We start from the raw sequence: 16261 nt of genomic DNA on the forward strand, positions 1-16261 counted from the left end.
GTTGATTCTTATGAAGTAGATTATGATCCCCCTAAACGTCGTAATCCTTGAGCATTGCCGCCCACGGTGGTCTCGCGGTTCTAGGCGCGCAGTCCGGAACCGTGCGACTGCTACGGTCGCAGGTTCGAATCCTGCCTCGGGCATGGATGTGTGTGATGTCCTTAGGTTAGTTAGGTTTAAGTAGTTCTAAGTTCTAGGGGACTGATGACCACAGCAGTTGAGTCCCATAGTGCTCAGAGCCATTTGAACCATTTTTGAACCTTGAGCATTAAACATGTTCCATAATTGTACAATTGGTTGTCGTCAGCATTACAGATCTGCCCTGTGGCCCTTATTGAGAGCAGGAATAAGCTGCACATCTCTCCAGTTGCTACGTGCCCTTAGTTGCTCCAGCGATCTGTAGTATACTTCTGCTAGAAGGTAAGTTCTTTACGATCTTTGGAGAATCTTGTAGGTATCTCCTAGATATTTTACAGTAGACAATGTTTCCAGCAGTCTTAATCAATGATGTAGTTGTACAGTAGAGGACTTCTTCTGCTATGTAAGTGCAACATGTTACATTTCTTTGCCTTGAAGAACAATGAGACAATACGATGACGAGCCAAAACATTATAACCACCTGTTTAATAATGACCTGGCCTAACATCGAATCGGCCACGTGTAACAAAGCATGCGACGGATTCGACAGGCAAAACGTTTCTATTGATCCGCTGTGAAAGCTCAGTGATTCTCTGCGCACTGCAATCGCAACTGACAGGTCGTGTGAAGTGGACCTCCAGGTTCAATTATGGCCCTTCAACGGTGAGCTACCCAACACTTGTTCTCATCAGCAGCGTTGTACTCTCTCGTCAAACTAACCACTGAATATCCTGTGTTATGCAGTGGGGAATCCCTCGAGCTCTACATTTTGTGATGAGACGTGGTCCTCCAATATTATATGGCCTACTCGAAATTTCACCACAGCAGAGTTCCCTTTATCAGAAGCACTAATATCAGTGGATTTCGGCATTTGGAGCCCTTATATTCGCTACATTGACTGGCCATACGCCACTCTTCCCCTTATAATCTTTGTTTACTGCGTCAAGTGCCCACAACACCGGCAAGAGGCATTCAATATCGTCATCGTAAGTGGTCATAATGCTTTGGCTCATAAATATATGTTAACTTTGATTACGTTCCGGGACAACTATTTGTCACTGCACCGCTCATTAATCGTCCTCAGATCATTTTCAGATCAATGCAGTCTCTTGGCTTTGCTACTTTTATGTAGACAATCGCATCGTCTGGGAACAGGGCTTATTCTTAGGTTGTATACATGAAAGTACGAGCATCAGAAGATTGTAGGGATTTTGCAAAGGACCTGAGGAGGATTGATGATTGGTACAGGGACTGACAGTTGTCTCTGTATGCAATTGAATGTGACATACTGCCAAATTCTTTCTGAACGTAAATAAATGTAAATTTTTGCGAATACATAGGACCAATAACCAAGATAGGGACTATTTTCAGGAACATACGAGTGACTCGATGATTTTACCCTGAATAGCAAAGCAGTCTGTTCTACTGTATGACGAACGCTCATCGGAGATGGATCTAACAATAGGTGTTCCCCAACGAAGCATAATAGCACCACTACTGTTCTCAATGTATAAAAGTAGTGTTTATCAGACCATATCAGCAGCATTATAAATTAATTTGCTGACGACGCGGTTGTCTACGGGAATAGACGTCAGTCTATCGTGAGAAATAGCATTTCTTGGACAAGCTTTCCATTTAGTGTACTGATTGGCTGATCTCATTAAATAAGTATAAGTGGAAGATAACAAAAGAAAGTTCTCCCTTCTCTGCGATCACTGGATTAGCAGTGGCTTTCCAAAGTATTTCACAGGGGATAAATACATAGAGGTACTACTAAGAAGCAATCTGAGGTGGAACGAGAGTAGTAGGACAGGAGGTTTGAAAAGTTATGCTTTTTGAATTGTTTCTGCATAAATGCAATCCATCAGTAAAGAAAACCCGCTCACAACTCCAGTTTGGCTAACTGTAAAGTTGTGGTCCATAGTTTTTGCTGCCTCAGTCGTATGCTGATGAGCCAAAACATTATGACCACCTGGTTAATAGTGTAGCGATAAGAGGTAGATGTCACTGTATTAAAACTCAGCAAGAACTTTCCAAGCGATTTATTGTTTCCAACTACAGTGCCCTCGTTTCTCTTAGTCTGCATCACATTGCTGAGAAAGCACTCCAGCGGCCCGTGCAACACAATGCTGTGTCATGCCAGCCTTGGACAGCCGCGAAATTATGACGGTGTCAGGATGCGCCAACAGTTGGCTCAGTGGTCTGCATCCCTGCTGACTCAGTGCTGTTTGGAGTGAGGCGCAGGTGGCCAACTGCTGCTTCTTCTCGCCGGCGTGGCTGAGATCGCGGCGACGACAAGCGCCAGTGATCTGGCGTCCGAATCTGCGGCCCTCGCTTCGCGATGCCACCGGCGTGTGTTAGAAGCCTGGACGACTGCCCACAGTAGCGAGCCGTGGAGCGGCCTGCCGCTGGTTGGGTGGCTACGGACCACGCGTCGGCCTCAGGTGGTCGAACCAACGACCCACTATGGACTGGAACGCTGGTGCCCCATCTGCTGCTGTGTGTAGCCGATGGTGTGACATGCCCCACCACAAAGGAGAGCTGCCACACTTGAATGAATCTCGCTAGAAAATGGCACCTATTTATACTCAGCTGTGCGTCTCTGTTTTGCCAAGCACGCCACTTCGCGTCACGTACTCATAACACGCTAGGTGCACCAGTGTGCCCCTTCTCCCGTCGACTTGTGACATGCAAAATACCTAGGTATACTCTTTAACCATCTGTAGATTTTTTAGGCACAATGGCAATGCCCACTCCCCAGCAACTATTACTATGCTCGATAATACCGTCCGGAAGCTGCTGATCAATCAAATCCTCCACAATCGGCTGCAAATACCTCGGTATCTGTATGGTTTACGGTAAACAGATGATTCATTCCCTGTTGGTATCCTTTGTTGAACTAATGGAGTTGCTGGTAACGGCCATTGTGGAAAAAACAAATCCTTAAATTCCCACAATAATTCTTCCATATGCTCTCTTTCTCCTTCTTTCAAATGCTTAATTTTGTCACCCAATACAGTTCTATCGGCTGTTTGTGGTTGATCGCTTCGCTTACCTCTCGAACACCAGTCTTCGACATCTGGCACATCCAGATTTGCTACTAAAACTCCTTTCCTCAAATGCGCGTCTACAGCGCTAAAATTATCCACGTTCACAGGAACTACTTGCCCGTCGTTCCTCTCCTGTACGCGTACAACACTACGTTTCACAAAACAAACCAGTGAACCCAAATCTTCATTATCCTCCAGTGGTTTCATAACACATACCGTACCCACATGTGGATTCGACTCCACACTTACCCAAAGCGACTTCCCGCTACTACAAGACACAAACTCATGCAAATTAAGCCCTACCTCTAATGTATGTGGTTCAATTGGTTTGTTCATTACGCTGAACGCCCCTCGCGACAACTCTGCATTGACAACAGTTTCCCCTAGCTGAAATAACGTTCCACCAAGTTCCACTGTTCGTTGTCCAAGGTCGATTTTCGCATGATGTTGTTGCAAGAAATCCATTCCTAGAATCACGGCGTAGCCCTCGCTTACCCATGGTACTACCTCCATGCATGCATTAAATCGGAATTTCTCTATTCGAAAGTCAACTGTCACCGACCCCAAAGGTGTGACCTCATTATCCCCCACTCCAAGCAACCTATAATGTGGTGGGTCTAACTTCCTTATTTTCTTAGTAGCCACTGACGCTTGCGCCCCTATCTCCAACAAAAGTTCCTACGGATACTACCACTGAACGTTCCACCTCAGCATATTTATTCGTAACACTAAAATTAAATGGGAGCTACCTTAGGTGGGTCCTGGGCCTCCTCTGCTGTTTAAAGATTCTCCACCTCTCCTATCTCTACTTCTCCATCATCCCTGCTGCCGATTTCCACCCCTTCCTCCATTCTTTGGTGACTGAGTACATTTCCTCTGCACATGTCCCATACGACCACACTTACTACATTCTATACCTGCTGTAAACATTGTTTGCCTCTTGCGTACCCCTGTTGCCACGTCTATTTCCTAACATTGAATTGGCAGCTGAATGGCCAAGTACAATTTTTTTGGAGTCCATTCACGCACTTTCTGTCACATATGCGCCGGTAACCCTCTCAAAAATACATCAAGTGCCCTCCGCTCGGCCTCCTGCAACAGAACACTACTCGCTTCATCGCTCTCATCCATCTTGTAAGTATACTCATTAATTTCCCTTATCCTGTCTGCTAATTTCTCCATCGTCTCCCCCTGTCTATTTGCCATTGTACTTAACCTCTCTCTAAAGTAGAGAGCGCTGTTCTGTTTCTTGTACCTTTGTAAAAGGCCTCCTTCAACGGTTTAAACTGTTCTGCCTTCCGTAAGGCCTCAGAACACCTTTTATATGTCTTTGCTTCACCTATTAATCTAATCTTGGCTACGTGTAACAACTGTTCATCAGACCAACAATTCATCACAGCTGAAATTTCCAAGTCCTCCAGAAACTAACGTACATCGTTAAATGCGTTTCCAGGAAACGGAATAATCAGACTTGCGGCAGCTGGATCGATCTCCATACTAGGCAACAACGACTGATCCGATGCGGTTTCACTTCTCAACTGGATATTGTCTGCTGTCAATTGTTTTATATTTTCCATCAAAATCCGCACCGCTTCTGGTTCCGACACAACCTGCATCCCTGACTCTGCCGTTGTGTTGCTTTCTTTCCCAGTTATTCCCAAAACAAAACATTTAAGTACAAAAATAACCTTTCTCCCTACACCTCAGTATCATCATACTTGTTAACATCACATACAAACCAATACAATGCCACGAGAAATAATAATAAACCTTACTGCCCCAAATACACTGACACATACTCTGAAAACAAACAATACTATTCCCACTTATAACATCTAAAATGTGGGTTGTCAGGAGCCATACTCAAAATCACAGAAAGGCAAGAAAACGTCCAATACTGAAAAGAAAACTGGTCAAAACTCACCATATCTTGTGAATGTGAGGCGGGCAGTGGGCTTGAATGTCATACTGTACAGACAGAACTCCGTCGTCAGGCCACGAGTGGCCTACCGGGACCATCCGACCGCCGAGTCATCCTCAGTGGAGGATGGGGATAGAAGGGTCGTGGGGTCAGCACACCGCTCTCCTGGTCGTTATGATGGCATTCTTGACCGAAGCCGCTACTAATCGGTCGAGTAGCTCCTCAATTGGCATCATGAGGCTGAGCACACCCCGGAAAATGGCAACAGCGCACGGCGGCCTGGATGGTCACCCATCCAAGTGCCGACCACGTCCGACAGCGCTTAACCTCGGTGATCTCACGGGAACCGGTGTATCCACTTTGGCAAGACCGTTGCCCCATACTATACAGACAACGTTCGCAATTCTGACACCAAATGTAGTGGTGTCAGACGCCAAATCTTGTGGAATGAGGTAAAAGGCACCGTATTAAAACTTCGTGAGAACTTTCCAAGTGATTTATTGTTTTCCACTACAGTGCCCTCGTTCCTCTTGGTCTGCATCTTAGAGCTCCGCAAATGCTGAGGTAGCACCCCAGTTGCCCGTGCAACGCAATCATGTATCGTGCTGGCCTTGGACAGCCACAGAATTGTGACAGTGTCAGGATGCGCTGACAGTTGGCTCAGTGGTCTGCATCCCTGCCAACTGAGCGCTGCTCGGTGTGAGCCGCAGGCGGCCAGCTGCTTCTTCTTCTCACCATCGTGGGCTGAGATCGCGGCCACGATAAGCGCCCGTGATCCGCGTTAGCGAGCTGTGGAGCGGCCTGCCGCTGGCTGGCTGGCTACGGATCTCGTGTCAGGCGTTCAAACCAACGACCCACTGTGGACTGAAACGCTGGTGCCCCATCTGCTGCTGTGTGTAGCAAGTGGTGTGACATGCCCCGACGTACAGGAGAGCTGCTACACTTGAATGAATCTCGGTAGAAAACGGCACCTATTTATACTCGGCTGTGCGCCTCTGTTTTCCCAAGTGCGCCGCTTAGCGTCACGTACTCATAACATGCTAGGCTGGCCAGTGGGCCCCTTCTGCCTGCGACTTGTGACATGCAAAACAGCTACGTATACTTTTTCGTACATCAGGGAGGCACACCTAGTGAGTACGTGACTGGCGACCACGGGGCCCCGAGCTGAGTCCTGGCATTGCTTCCACTTACTTATGCCAGGCTCCTCACTTTTATTTTTCCTATCTGGCCACCCTCGGCCAGCTCTTGTTCTTTTCCGACCCTGACGCTATTAGGTTTCGAGGGCTAGTGGTCTTTCATTTTCCAACCTATACTTCTCATGCAGCGTCTGACCCGGAGCGGGCGGCTGAAAAAGGCGTCTGTATCCCATGTTAGGGGCGGCATCCAGAGCTGCGGAAGGCAACGGAATACCACCGCAGATTATCTTCCCTGCATAATGCAGTCTCCATTTTATGCACAAAAAATGGCTTCCTCTCATCTTAAATCAGTGTCCGGAGGTAAAATAGTCCCCCATTTGGATCTCCAGGGGGGGACAACTTGAAAGGAGGAAAAAAATCAAAACGAGAGTTGGTACCTGAAATATCAGAACTCTGCTACAAGCAGGAGAACTAGAAAACCTTAAAAGAGAGATGGAAAAGAATCATATGGACCTCGTAGGAGTTGCTGAGGTAAGATGGAATGGACATGGAGAGTTGCAGTCAGATGAATATGTATTCTACTACTCAGGAGAAAAAATAAAAGGAATTAATGGAGTAGGAATGATTATGACAAAGGAATTGGCTAAATGTATGGAATATGTAGACTATGCAGATGACCGGGTTATTGGTGTAAGGCTGAAAGGAGCAAAAAAGACTTACTGATTGTCTAGGTGTATATGCCAACTTCAGAACATGATGATCAAATTGTAGAGGAAACGTACAATGTAATAAAGAGAATAATGAACGAAAATAAAAAATGCTGCAAAATTGTAATGGGAGACTGGAACGCTATTGTGGGAGAAGGGAAAGAGGGAAACATAGTAGGCAGTCATGGTCTTGGAAAGAGAAATGACAGAGGTGAGTGGTTAATTGACTTCTGCAGGGAAAGGCAGCAGATAGCGGCAAACACATGGTTCAAGAACCGTAAGAGGAGGCTCTACACTTTGAAATCACCAGGGGATAAATACAGAAACCAAATCGATTTTATACTGGTAGAAACAAGATACAGGAATGGAATCAAGAAGGTGCACACATTTCCAGGTGCAGATATTAATAGTGACCACAACTTACTTATGGCAGGAATAGAAATAAGAATGAAAAAACTGAAAAAGGCGACAATGGTGAAGAAGTGGGATTTAGAGAAGATAAGGTCCAACAAAGAACAAATTACAGAAATGCTGTCTCGGGACTTTTTAAACACATTACGAGACAAAGAAGCACCTGATAATGCCAACGAGTACTGGAATATGCTGAAAGAAGGAATCATTAAAGCAGGACAGCCAAATATAGGATATGTAAAAGGGAAAAGGTCAAAAAAACCATGGGCCACACAAGATATGATTTCCAAGATGGAGGAGAGAAGAAAATTGAAAAACAAGAATACTGAAGATGCAAGAAAGATATACCGAAGGTTGGGAAAGGAGTGAGACAGGGTTGTAGCCTCTCCCCGATGTTATTCAATCTGTATATTGAGCAAGCAGTAAAAGAAACAAAAGAAAAATTCGGAGTAGGTATTAAAATTCATGGAGAAGAAGTAAAAACTTTGAGGTTCGCCGATGACATTGTAATTCTGTCAGAGACAGCAAAGGACTTGGAAGAGCAGTTGAACGGAATGGACAGTGTCTTGAAAGGAGAATATAAGATGAACATCAACAAAAGCAAAACGAGGATAGTGGAATGTAGTCAAATTAAATCGGGTGATGCTGAGGGGATTAGATTAGGAAATGAGACACTTAAAGTAGTAAAGGAGTTTTGCTATTTAGGGAGTAAAATAACTGATGATGGTCGAAGTAGAGAGGATATAAAATGTAGACTGGCAATGGCAAGGAAATCGTTTCTGAAGAAGAGAAATTTGTTAACATCAAGTATAGATTTAAGTGTCAGGAAGTCGTTTCTGAAAGTATTTGTATGGAGTGTAGCCATGTATGGAAGTGAAACATGGACGATAACCAGTTTGGACAAGAAGCTTTCGAAATGTGGTGCTACAGAAGAATGCTGAAGATAAGGTGGGTAGATCACGTAACTAATGAGGAGGTATTGAATAGGATTGGGGAGAAGAGAAGTTTGTGGCACAACTTGACTAGAAGAAGGGATCGGTTGGTAGGACATGTTTTGAGGCATCAAGGGATCACAAATTTAGTATTGGAGGGCAGCGTGGTGGGTAAAAATCGTAGAGGGAGACCAAGAGATGAATACACTAAGCAGATTCAGAAGGATGTAGGTTGCAGAAGGTACTGGGAGATGAAGAAGCTGGCACAGGATAGAGTAGCATGGAGAGCTGCATCAGACCAGTCTCAGGACTGAAGACCACAACAACAACAAATAACGAACTGCGAAGAGAAACAGAGCAGGCTAGGAAAAAATGGCTAAAAGAGAAATGTGATGAAATTGAAGAACTGGACAGCACGGGAAGATACGACTTACTATACAATAGAGTAAAGACTATGAAATGGGAAAAAAACAGAGCAGGAAGTGCTACTATGGAAATTTTCAGTAAAGACGAAGAAGTAGTGTAAAAAGATCGTGACGATGTCCTCCAGAGATGGGAAGAATATATAAAAGAGCTATATGACACAAATAGCAAACCAGAAACTCTGGAACTTGAATCATACGACAGTGTAAGTAATGAAGAGAGAGGACCGACCATCATAATGGAAGAGGTAAAGTCTGCCATTGCTGCAATGAAAAATGGCAAAGCAGTAGGTACAGATACAATACCGGGATGAATACTAAAATGCTTGAACCACAATGGAATAAGAGAATTATTGAGGTTATGTAATAAAATATATGACAGTGGTGAATGGCCTGAGGACTTTTTGACAACAGTAATGATTCCATTACCGAAAAAACAAGGAACCAAGAAATGCAGCGAGCACAGGACAATCAGCTTCATTTCACATTCAGCCAAAGTAGTGTTAAGAATAATTAATAGAAGACTTGAAAAAGTAATAGAGGAGAATCTCGGCGAGGAGCAGTTTGGCTTTAGACGGAATACGAGCACCAGAGATGCAACAGGGCTCCTACGAATCTTGGGAGAAAGGTTTATTGAACAAGAAAGAGACCTATATACGTGCTTCATCGATTTAGAGAAGGCATTTGACAGTGTGGTTGGGGCCAGGTTGGCGACTATTATGAGGGAAAAGAGAGTAGACTGGAAAACCAGAAGACTTATAAACTCATTATACCTTCAAACTGGATCAGACTAGGAAAAGGAGTAAGACAAGGATGCTGTTTATCACCTACTCTTTTCAACCTGTACTTGGAAAATAGACTGACCAATGCTCATTAGATGACAAAGGAGTAGAAATTGGAGGAAGAAGAGTAGGGTGCTTGAGATTTGCTGATGACATGGTCCTTCTAGCCACAGGGGAAAAAGAATTACAGGATTTGGTGGACACCATTGCATCTAACGCAAAAAATATGGAATGAAAATTAACACAAATAAAACAAAAATATTGGCAATAGGAGGAAATAAGGAAATAAAAAATTTTCTGAATGGAGAAACACTAGAACAGGTGCAAAATTTTAAGTATCTTGGAAGGAGGATAGACACCAACTGGAAGTGCACCACAGAAATTAAAACAAGGATAGCAATGGCAAAATTGGCGTTTTATAAGAAAAGGAGAATCTTCTGCAGCGGTATGGACAGAGAACTCAGAAAGAGACTCATAAAATGTCTTGTATGGAGTGTTCTTCTACATGGCGCTGAAACATTGACTATGAGGAAAAAAGACAGAGAAAGGCTGGAGGCTTTTGAGGTCTGGACATGGCGGAAGATGGAAAGAATATGTTGGATGGACAGAGTAAAAAATGAAGAGGTACTGAGAAGAGTGGGGGAGAAAAGACAGTTACTAGATGTAATAAGGAGAAGAAAAAGAAATTGGATTGGGCATATATTAAGAAAGAACGGCGGTCTGATAAAAACAGTTTTAGAAGGTTATGTGGAACGGAAAAGAAAGCGAGGAAGGAAGAGATTCCAGATACTGGATGACATGATGGTCGGTACAACATACAGCAGCCTTAAGAAGGAAGCAATGGATCGCAGAAAATGGAGAGGCGAAGGACCTGCTAATATAGCAGATAACTGATGATGATGATGATATTTTTTGGGCAATTTGACGGCCCTGTGGCCTCTATTCTACTTCACAACTGTTGGTATGATTAACTCACTGCAGTCCAGCCCACACCTGGCTGTAACTTGTGCTCAGAATATCGCACAAAACTAACTTTCCCTATCATAAACGGTGGTGCCGCTACAATAGCTTGACTGTCCGTCTTTGGAACGAAATACAGCACTGATTATACGAATCAGCGAACCAACTGTTTGTTGGTAAGTTTGTGGAGGTATGTAACATTTGATGCCTGCTCAGAGGTCGTGTAATAAAGGGCCGCTGATGTGCGTTCGCAGTGATGGCGCCTGATAGCGGCCCTGATGGACCGCATAGATTTTACATCAGCAGAGTTTGGTCGCCGAGACATCAATGTGAGTTCACTATAATGTTACGCACAGCACAGTAGCATGGTTCTGGCTTCGAGATACGGACAATTATACAGCTGTATTACGTCGGCATCGGGGAAGACATGAAGCGTTAGATGATGCACGTGGTGCATAGCTGTCAGCGTGTCTTCGATTAGTACCACATGTCCCATGCAAGCGCAGGAGAATACTGCTCCCAAAAGCCTGTGTCCGTGGCGCACTGCACGTTTCTAGTCGCCGTTCACCACGATGACGGCATTTGTGGAGAGGAATATCCACCTAGTGCAGGGAAAATGTGATTCATCCAAAGAGCCGACACGTTTCCTTCGATCGATGGTCGAATTCCGATGGTCTCGTGCACACTGCAATGTAATTAACGATGTCACGGGTCAACATGTGGACACACTGAGGTGATCTGCAGCGAACCTCCATGTTCCTGAATGTACAATGAATGGTGAGCTCCGAAACACACATGCGTGCACCAACATTGTGCTCATTAGGTAGAGATGCCCTAGATCATCACCTATCGTACTTTACAGAGAGGACAAGCCTCCGAAACCCACGTTCTCTGAAGAGTCATGCACATATAACCACACACCGCTTAGTGGTAGTTTCGATGTCCTTCTACCTCTTTCTGTAGATACTCACGACAGTTGTAGGTAAACATTCGCCCTGCATTTGCAGCCCATATCTTCGCTAGGGTGATGCCCCTAGTCTGCTCCACTTAAATGCTTTTGTCACTGTGTCACGCGCCGCCAGGCGACATCCAACATCGTGGTAGCAGTGGTCATAATGTTTCGGCTTATCGGTGTATATGCCGCGTAGACACCAGGGCATTACGTTAAGATGCATTGGGGCACGTACTGACTGCAGTTATACTTACTGTCTAATCGCAAATATCCTCTGCCGTCCCTGAGGATAATACATGGAAATGGTTCAAATGGCTCTGAGAACTATGGGACTTAACATCTATGGTCAGCAGTCCTCTAGAACTTAGAACTACTTAAACTTAACTAACCTAAGGACGTCACACAACACCCAGTCATCACGAGGCAGAGAAAATCCCTGACCCCGCCGGGAATCGAACCCGGGAACCCGGGCGCGGGAAGCGAGAACGCTACCGCACGACCACGTGCTGCGGATGATTATACATGGAGATGTAGACTCTATTTGTGTATGACCAGCACTGCTACCACCCACTGCTCATTTAGTGGTAAGAGCGGTTGGAGACTCATGTGGAAAAAAGTGGCTCATGGGAACTCGGTGGGTTCAGTTGACCACTCGTCAGCCTTTGGGTGTTAGTCATTCATTGCTCATTCCTATAGCATGCGCCCTGTTTAAAAAATTACGTACGACCGATCTCACGTCAACATGGCGTCGAGGGTAAGTGCAGCTTACAATGACTTCGAATTAAATGTGTATATACAGATATCATATTTTTGCCGTGTGAATCACACCTTTTTTAACTTCATACCGGTGAAACATAATGGAGATGGTGACTTATACCATCGAAAAATAATTCAATGCATTCGCCAAGTACTTCATAAAAATTAGAGTAGACTAACGTACTAGAAATTACAAAGAAATGCGTAGCAGAGCGCTGTCATCATTTTACTATATCGCAAGTTCTTTCGCATTATACTCTTGCTGTTTCTACTTCTGCATGCGAGCAATCATTCTCTTATTTTTATCAGCACGATCTCTACGGAATTAGAATCTCAAGAATATTCGTAGAGTCTGCTGTGCATAAGGATTCTCTATGTTCCCTAAGCAAGTACCAGGTGAGATCAATAGCGTCGTTATTTATGTACCACTTAATAATTTGCAACATTTCTATTAGACGGTTTTCATTTTGGACTATAGTGTGCGCTTGTATGAAATTTCCTCATAAATTTGAATTCACAGGAAATCTAAACTGGGACGTCCACTTTTCGCAAAGCAAGTCCACTGGCCATTACTTCCTACCTAACTTCCGTTCAAAATGGTTCAAATGGCTCTGAGCACTATGGGACTCAACTTCTTAGGTCATTAGTTCAAATGGCTCTGAGCACTATGGGACTCAACTGCTGTGGTCATAAGTCCCCTAGAACTTAGAACTACTTAAACCTAACTAACCTAAGGACATCACACACATCCATGCCCGAGGCAGGATTCGAACCTGCGACCAGAGCGGTCGTGCGGTTCCAGACTGAAGCGCCTTTAACCGCGCGGCCACTCCGGCCGGCTACGTCATTAGTCCCCTAGAACTTAGAACTAGTTAAACCTAACTAACCTAAGGACATCACACACATCCATGCCCGAGACAGGATTCGAACCTGCGACGGTAGCGGCCTCGCGGTTCCAGACTGCAGCGCCTAGAACCGCACGGCCACTTCTGTGGCTTAACTTCCGTACTCCAAGGTTTTAATGCTAGTACAGCACACGGTTTAAATCACTCAGGAGGTTTCAGTTCTATCACACTCTTTCAGCAGTCAAACAATAAGTGACGAGTCACACAATCTTTCTTCATTTATACTCCAAAGTCCTCTGTTTGTTTGAACAGGTATCGGATCCATACACCTGAGCACTACTCACTTACTTTTATAGATTTACTGCAGTCTTCTATCGCGCTGTCAGCGAGTTGTAACTTGCCACTTGCCATAGCTGCTACCGAGCTCATGTGATGAGCACAATCTTAGCATTTCCGTTGCATTACATAGTTATAAATTATTAATTAAAATGTCTTGTATAAGGTGGAAAGCCTACATCCAAATTTTATTTGCATGCACAGGAAGTAAAAGTGTTGCAATGTACAAAAGATTACTATTTATTATTTTTTTGCAGAAAGATTCTGTTGCCAATCTACGCACCACACTCATGTTTTACCAAGATATGATGGCATACTACTTCAGTTTGTATTGAATGGAATTTCCATCTAGATAATTACCTTTGTCTGTGAAGAGAATGGTATTGTAACTAAACCACGTATTACGTTATTAATGAAGAACATTCTTTCTCTTAGAATTGAGTTTCACTCCCATGGGGCCTACGAGACAGTGGTTCAGTGTCCATCGATTAATCTCCGTCCAGGACAGCGTACGATATCCAAATTTTCGTGGAAATTTCGTTCTACACTATAACATACTTAGATGTTATCACTGGAGGCGTCTAATTTACATTTGTGGAATAGATTTTCAATAATCTAGAAAGACTAAATCAGTCTACTTTTCTCGGTCAATGAGACTGAGGCAGCTTGATTGGCACGCTGTCGACACTTGCGCAACCCACGTTGCTATCCAAGAGGAAATCCCTTTTACTGACGTTATGTCGGAATTATTGAACTCAGTACATGCTAAAATCTGCTGCTGAAACGTGAACTTTCCCAATGACGGGGAATGTACCTCTTCGCAAGTGAGTCGTGAGAAATTGATTTCAAGAGCGAAGTTAACTTGGTCCACAGATATTTAAGTTGCATTAGTATTGATTACTAGATCCCTCGTCATAGTAGCACTATGTAATACGAATTTAAACTTAACGTGTACGTCAGCTTAGAGAAGTTGATTCACTATACCTGAGATTCTCTGGACAGAAAAAACGTATCATAAGAAAAACAGAGGTATACTGAAATACTGAGATATGGAAACATACTTCTGTGTAACGTTAGTGCTTGCTCTGAACGTTTAATACCACAGGTTACGAGAACTTTGTCGAAGAGGTGGAGCAGAGTGATCCTGACGTCCGAGTTTGGGAACTGCTCTGTCTTTTTCTACGCTGCAGACCATGCAGCGGCAGGTTCCAGATTTTAAAATCCCGCCACCTACAGCACGCGGCAAGCTCTAAAGGGTCGCAGTCTGGTGGCTGTTTTCGTCTCTTTCTACTGGGAGACTGAGTCTTCTCACGCTTGGCATGCAGTACAGCAGGATTCTCTGACAGAATGGTGCTTCTCTGGCGGTTGTGGTGATTGATTCTCCCCCCTGAATTGCTAAGACCTGAAGTCACGTATGTAGAAATAACTGACATTTACCTAAACGTAAATTTTTCAAAGTTAGAATTTTGCTTCCCCCATCCCCAGTTTGGTTCCAGTTGACATAAAAAGAGCTTGTAAAAAATTGCATTTCCATCAAACGCCTTGCACCTGGTACACAGCATTCGCAAGACCTACTTCCGTTAAAACGCGTTGTACACGTGTTCTTCCTCATATGCACTCTTTCGTAAGAGTGCAAAGTAATAGTATGTCACGCATTCTGGGGTTGGGGTTGGGTTGGGTTGCTTAGGGGAGGAGACCAGACAGCGAGGTCGTCGGTCTCGTCGGATTAGGGAAGGACGAGGAAGGAAGTCGGCCGTGTTCTTTCAAAGGAACCATCCCGGCATTTGCCTGGAGCGATTTAGGGAAATCACGGAAAACGTAAATCAGGATGACCGGACGCGGTATTGAAACGTCGTCCTCCCGAATGCGAGTCCAGTGTGCTAACCACTGGGCCACTTCTCTCGGTCTACATGCTGGCAGACCTAGCAGTTGCTTAAAACATTTTGCCCCATATTACTCAAAAGGTCGTGTGAGAAACTCAAATAATAAACACAGGAGATTTACGAAATATCAAGTTTATATCCAACAATGGAAACATTTTCAATTTGAAACAATTTTTTACTTACAAAAATAATTTTACAATATTAATTTCTGTAGAATTAAAAGATAATTTGATGAATGAACACTGAGCAATATTTCTTCCTAAGAGATTTTCTGGCAACTGGGTATTTTGTGTGGTCTCCAACAACAATCTGTAAAACGAATCGCTTCCCAGTTTCCTCTTTTTGCGAGAATGTTGCTGTAGTCCTGAATGAGTTCGGCACCCATTTCTGCAACAATATTTGTAACAAGCATCTTTCAAATTTTTGAATTGCTCTTTTGTAATGGGACTCATCTTTTCATGTTGGAGAGTTTTTGTAGAGAAAATCGGCATTGATAGAAAATTTTCTGTATAAAGTTTGCCGGCCGGTGTGGCCGAGCGGTTCTAGGCGCTACAGTCTGGAACCGTGCGACCACTGCGGTCGCAGGTTCGAATCCTGCCTCGGGCATGGATGTGTTTGATGTCCTTAGGTTAGTTTGGTTTAAGTAGTTCTAAGTTCTGGGGGACTGATGACCTCAGATGTTAAGTCCCATAGTGCTCAGAGCCATTTGAACCATTTTGTAGTAATAAAAGTTTCTCGGGTTTCCAGCCACGTCAAGTGGTTTAAAATCGACGAGCTATCGGCCGAATACTCGTCGGCCATTGTCAGGCCGTGACTGTCTTCCGGTTGCTGCTGCCGTCCTTATGAAGACGTGCTGCCTTCCGTGACGTCACTGGTACCCGCTCCGGCACCATATATGGTAAATTAGTTTGCGCTGTGGGGCTGCTGCGCCTGCTTCAACCTTCCGATGGCCGGGTCCGACTCTGTGCTTAGCTGCAGGCCGCCGTCTCAATTGAGCATGTTGTCACAAATTTTTATCTCGAGCCTTTCT

The sequence above is a fragment of the Schistocerca piceifrons genome, chromosome 8 (assembly GCF_021461385.2).
Source record: "Schistocerca piceifrons isolate TAMUIC-IGC-003096 chromosome 8, iqSchPice1.1, whole genome shotgun sequence".
Classification (NCBI taxonomy): Eukaryota; Metazoa; Arthropoda; class Insecta; order Orthoptera; family Acrididae; genus Schistocerca; species Schistocerca piceifrons.